Genomic DNA, 6,000 nt, shown 5'->3' with positions numbered 1-6,000 from the left:
AGAAACCACAATAACATTTACAATTGCTCCAAAGAAAATAAAATATGTAGGTATGATTCTAACAAAACACGTATTGGATCTATATGCTGGAAACAACAAAGCACTGATGAGTGAAATCAAAGACCTAAATAAATGGAGAGACACACTGTATTCACGGGTTGGCAAGATTGAACACATAAAAAATTGTCAATTCTCCCCAGATTTATCTAGAAGTATAATGTAATTTCAATCCAAATATGAGAATGTTTTTTATAGACATAGATACGCTTATTCTAAAATTTATACAGGAAGGTACAGGACCTAGAATAGCTAAAACAATCTTCAAAAAGAAGAATAAAGTGGGAGGAACCACTCCACTTGATAGTAAAACCTCTATATGACCACAATAATTAAGACCATGTGTTGTTGGTGGAGCACAGACATATAGATCAATGGAACAGAATAGAGAAACCAGAAATAGACCCACACAAATATGCTTAACTGATGTTTGACAAAGGTGTAAAAGTAATTCAATGGCAGGAAGATATTTTTTCAACCAATTATGCCGAAGCCATTAGATACCTGTAGGCAAAAAAGTGAACCTTGACCCAAGTCTCACACCTTCTGTAAAAACTAACCCAAAACAGATCATAGATTTAAAGGTAAAACTTAAGGGGTGCCTGGCTGGCTCAGTCAGAAGTCATGCAACTCTTGATCTTAGCGTTGTGAGTTTGAGCCTCACATTGGGTGTAGAGATTAAATAAATCAACTTTTAAAAAAAATGTAAAACTTAAACCCATAACACTTTTAGAACAAAAACAGAGGAGAAAATGTTTGTGATCCAGGGCTGGACAAAGAGTTCTTAGACTTAACATTCAAACACAATTAATAAAAAGAAAAGATAATAAATTGAACCTCATCAAAGTTAAAAACTTCTGTTCTATGAAAGCTATTGAGAAGAAGATGAAAAGGGAAACTATGGACTGGGAGAAAATATTTGCAAATCACATATGCAACCAAGGACTAGTATCTAGCATATATAAAGAACTATCAAAATTCAACTGTAAGAAAACATTTCAATGACAAAAATGTGCAAAATACATGCAGAGGGAGTTCACTGAAGAGGATACATAGATGTCAAATAATTATATGAAAAGATGGGAGATATCATTAGATATTAGGGAAATGTAAAATAAAGCCACAATGAGATATCTCCATATACCCACCCAAATGGCTAAAATTAAAAGTAATGACAACAAATGCTGACAAGAATGCAGAGAAACTAGATTTCTCACCCACTTCTGGTGGAAATATCAATAGCGTAACTACTCTGAAAAGTATGCGGCAGTCCTTGCAAAATTAAACATCGCTCACCGTACAACCCAAATAAATGCACTGTTGGGCCTTTATCCCTGGGAAATGAAAAGTTATGTTCATGAAAAATCCTTAGACATATGTTCACAGCAGCTTGATTTGTGACTGCCAAAATTTGGAATCAACCCAGATGTCCTGTAATGGATGAATGGCTAAACAAGCTGTGATATGGGTCACCTGGGTGGCTCAGTGAGTTAAGAGTCTGACTCTTGATTTTGGCTCAGGTCATGATCTCATGGGTTTGTGAGATGGAGCGCTGTGTTGCTCTACACTGACCATGCAGAGCCTGCTGGGGATCTCTCTCTCTCTCTCTCTCTCTCTCTCTCTCTCTCTCTCCCTCCCTCCCTCAAAATAAATAAATTAAAAAAACAAGCTGTGATACATGTAGACCATGGAATATTAATCAGCCATAAAAAGGAATGAATTATTAATAAATGCAACAACTTGGATGGGTCTCCAGAGAATTATGATAAGTAAAAGAAGCCAGTTTCAAAAGGTTACATACTGTATAATTCCATGTAATATTCTAAATGACAAGCTTACAGAGATGGAGAACAGTTTTGTGGTTTCCAGGGAGTAGGAAGATGGGGAGAGAAGCTGGTTGGGACTGTAAAAGAATAATACTGAGGAGGGGGGCTGGGTGGCTCAGTTAAGCTTCTGACTTTGTCTCAGGTCATAATCTTGTGATTTTTGAGTTTGAGCCCTGCATGGGGCTCTCTTCCGTCAGCACAGAGCCTGCTTCTGATCCTCTGTCACCCTCTCTGCCCACCCCCCACTTGCACTTGTTCTCGCTCTCTCTTAAAAATAGATAAAAATTAAAAAAAAAAAAAGAAGAATACTGGGGATCCTTGTGGTGCTGGCATTGTTCAGTATTCTGGCTGTGGTGGTGGCCATATGAACCAACACATGGGATCAAATTTCATAGAACTATACACACAGGCAAATGGGTGCATGTAAAACTGGTAAAAATGTACTAAGGCAGATGGATTGTATCGATGTCAATTTCCTGTTTGTGATATCATAGTACAGTTATGTGTGATGTTACTATTGGGGGTGAAAGGTATTCGGGATCCCTCTGAATTATTTCTTATAATTGTAAATCTACAATTATCAGCAAATAAAATGTTTTAAGAAATGAGTATGAGATGATCTATGCTCTAATCCCCATTTAATAGGAAAAATATAAAGCATGGAGATAATCCTCACTGTAGTTTGGATAAGATCTGGTAGGAAGTTTAGGTCTGGACTCACCCAAACTGCAGTTCCCAACTCACACATCAAGACAAACTAATACAGGGATCACCAGCATTTACACTAATGAAGAACCTTTCAGAAAATTCTGGCAGCACCCATATAGAGTTGCCAAGTGTCTAAGAGATCCTGAACAAAAACTGCCCAGTTGAAAAGAACCGTTTGATCACAGTAAATTTTTTTGAGCTTTAAAAAAATTGCTTTCAGCTTTTAAGCCACTAGGTTTTGGGATGGTGTATTTTGCAGTAATCAGAATATTACATCAAGCACTGGGAGCAAGTGGTCATAACCAAATGGATAGGAGTTTTAAATTTCAGTGAGTCTACTGATTTTCAATGCTAGGATCCATCTTTGTCCCAGGCTGTTGTTCCTGAAACCCATTTTCCTGAATACATACTCTCCAGGCATGTTGGGACTGATGATGGATGGGGGCTGGGGAATGCAGATACAAAGGAAATTGAACAACCAGCCCTTGCCTTGAAGAACTCACAGTCTAGTGAGACAAAACATCAGCACGTTAAACGGCGTGAGAACAGTTATAAGGCAACAAATCTGCAAGTTCAAACTAATATACTACAGCACAAATTGAATGCATGTGGCAATGTATGGCTACCCAAACAGCAGGATGGAGCTAGACATTTTGGACCCTGAAGGCAACATTTTAGAAAGGGCCCCCTTTCCTTTGTTAACAGTGAAATAAACATCCCCAGCAATGCAGGAGCTAGTTGGATGATATTAACACTTCTGAAGAAAGAAAAGGGAGGTAATTTCCCAGGACAGTTATTTTTGTTTCAATTTTCCCTTGTTCTGTGTTTCTGATATGTGATTTGGGGGCAAGCTACAATTTTCCTGAGCATCCATTTCCTCATCTGTAGGCTGGAGATAGCAATCAGAGAGTAGTCGGTTGAAAGTCAGGAAACCTAACTTGGAATCTCAGATCTATCATTTACTATGTGCATGACCTTGGATACATCACATCCCTCCCACCCCCCTCATCAATTTCCTCTTCTGTGACATGAAGACTTTGAGCTCAATGGTCCAGAAGATCCCTACCAATTCTGACACTCAAGGCCACAGACAGTTCATGGGTTGTTGTGAGGGTTTAAAGAGTAGGGATGATGAATATGAAACTACTCTGTAAGCCATAACGTTATACAGATCCTGGAAAAATCAATATGATCCAGTTCAGCACTGGGTGCTGTATGTAAGCGATGAATCACCGGAATGTATCCCCGAAACCGAGAGCACACTGTAAACACTGTATGTTAGATAACTTGACAATAAATTCTATTAAAAAAATAAAAAAATAATAAAGTTATATTCCAGTAAAAAAAAGAGAGAGAAAGAAAGAAAGAAAGAAAGAAAGAAAGAAAGAAAGAAGAAAAAAAAAGCAGCCCTGTAGCTCTCCTCCAAATTTGGGGGCTTTAACATATAAATGGGTACTGTCTGTCAAGGCAGAGCCTTTGGGGCCCTTACAGGATTCTGAGAATTCTTTGTAACTACCTCTCATCAAATAAACATAACTTTGTCCTAGTCTGTCTCAGCCTCACCAAGGCATCAGCAGTGCTATTGTGATTTCAAGGCTGGGTTCTTGGCCCAACTCCCGAATCAGAATCTTAGGGACTGGGAGAACAGGGGTGGCTGTGGTGGGTCGCTCCAAGTTTTCTTCAAGACCCTTACCAGTTAGTAAAGGCCCTTTTCATGGGGGCGTTGGGGGGCCCTCTTTGTTGGGAGAAAGCAGATTTCTAACTCGTCCCCTCTCCCTCCACACACACACCCATCTCCACTCTGCCTTGAAGGACACCAACACTTTGCCACTTTTCTAGCCGCAGTGTGGATTTGGGAAACGCCCCTAAGTGATAAGCAGCTTGCTGGGGCATAATTTGCGAGGCCAGCTCCTCTGGTGTCCCGCGCACCAGCTCAGGACCCGACCAGGTGCACCCAGAGGGGCCCTGTGCGGGAGGAGAAGAGCTGCGGGCTTCCAGACAGGGAAGTCGGAGGGTAGCCGGGGTCTCCGGGGCAGGCGCGGGTGGTGGGAAGCTCCTAGGTGCATTCCAGTGCACAGGGGGAGGAGGGGCCGGAGGAGAGGTGCGGTCCCTTTAAGACCCCAACGCTCGCTTAGCCAGAGGAGGGGGGTGCAGTGGGGGCGCTGCGTGATGGGAAAGTCGCCGGCAGAGCCTCACACTTTCTCCCGATTTCTTAACTTTCGGGCCCCGGGAGCAGAAGTAGAGCCGCCGGGCCGGGGCGGAGACGGGGTGCGGGCTTGCAGCCGCTGCGTGCCCGCGGACTCCTCGCCTGCGCCGGGCGCCCGGCCTCTCCGGCCAAGTGGGGAGCGGGCGGCGGGCGGGCAGGTGGCCCCGGGCCGCCGCGCCCGCGCCTTGGCTCTGCCCCCGGGAGCCGAGCGAGCCGCTGCTCCCTCGTGGTGTGAGGGCGGTGATGTTTTTCCTCCCACCCACTTTTGAGTCCCCCCTCCCCCCTCGCGCGCACTCTAGCTCTCGCCACAACCTGCGAGCCCCAGACCTCGGAGGAGCGCCCCGGGGAGCTCGGAGCGCGTGCACGCGTGGAAGACGGAGCAGGCCAGTGGCCAGGTCAGTGAGCAGTGCCCGATGCCCGCTTCCTCTACCTTCCTTTCCAGCCTTTGCACAGGTGGGGCGTCTCCTGTTGGCCAGAACCGCCCCTGGACGTCCCCCCCCCCCCGAGCTCCCCCCCGCCCCCCTGCCTGACCTGCCACCCCAACTGGGCTCTCGGGTCCAGCTGCTAGTGGCCGTGGCCCGGCTGGAGGTGGGCTCCAAGGCGCCCGGGGCAGGTTAGGGACTCCGGATTCGAACTCACCACTTGCCACTCCCCGCGGGGCCTGCATATCTCCATGCTCTGGCGCTTCGGGGAAGGCCACTTGGGTAGCCACCTAAAGGGTTTTGCAGTCTCCTTAGTTATCTATCCCCTGAGTCCCGACCCTTCTTTCTCGCTTGCTGAAGTGCCCTGGACCAGAGGGTGATTAATACATGCTAAAGTTAATGAAACAGAGCGGACAGGCGAGAGGCTCCTCTGTCCTCTGGACATCTGTCTCATTTTCCGCCCAGACCACTGGGGTCAGAGCTTGAGACGCTAGGCTCAGGAAGCAACGCAGCCCTGCCAGAGAGCTTAGGGCCTGGAAAGCCTGCCTTCCAGACCCTCCCGGCCCTGCCACTAACTGTGGGAATGGGCAGTTGAGTTCTCTGGGCTCCAGGGTGCCCATTTTGGAGGTGGAGTTGTTGTAGGGAATGAAATGAAATGATGGATAGCAAGGTGTTTTGCAAGCCAAACGCAAGGCATTGTTTGTCAGTCATAAGCAGCAGTGAAGGCAAGGACTCTGGCAAAGAGAGACACCCTGGGTTAGAAGTGCCGTTTTTCTGTGGC

Source organism: Lynx rufus, unplaced genomic scaffold, assembly GCF_022079265.1.
Source record: "Lynx rufus isolate CCGP_SWC_20201006 ecotype Redwood Valley unplaced genomic scaffold, mLynRuf1.p SCAF_19, whole genome shotgun sequence".
In the NCBI taxonomy this organism is placed as follows: domain Eukaryota; kingdom Metazoa; phylum Chordata; class Mammalia; order Carnivora; family Felidae; genus Lynx; species Lynx rufus.
Note: the sequence above shows the minus strand (reverse complement) of the source record.